Here is a 216-nt window from a genome sequence, read left to right on the forward strand (position 1 = left end):
ATCTGAGGTACGTGGTACAAAGGTAATGAACATAATGGAAAAAATCCAATGGCCCGGTGATTTGCTGGGGATTTAAGAGTTGGCCAGCAATCAGAAATAAAACCAACTGAAAATAAAAAAGGAAAACTTTTTTTTTTTAAAGGAGAGGCACCTGTCAAAATACACTGGCTCTACTCTAATGGCTACAGTCAGTAAGGCACTTTTTTTCCCCAAAGC

This window comes from Vicugna pacos, chromosome 34 (assembly GCF_048564905.1).
Source record: "Vicugna pacos chromosome 34, VicPac4, whole genome shotgun sequence".
Classification (NCBI taxonomy): Eukaryota; Metazoa; Chordata; class Mammalia; order Artiodactyla; family Camelidae; genus Vicugna; species Vicugna pacos.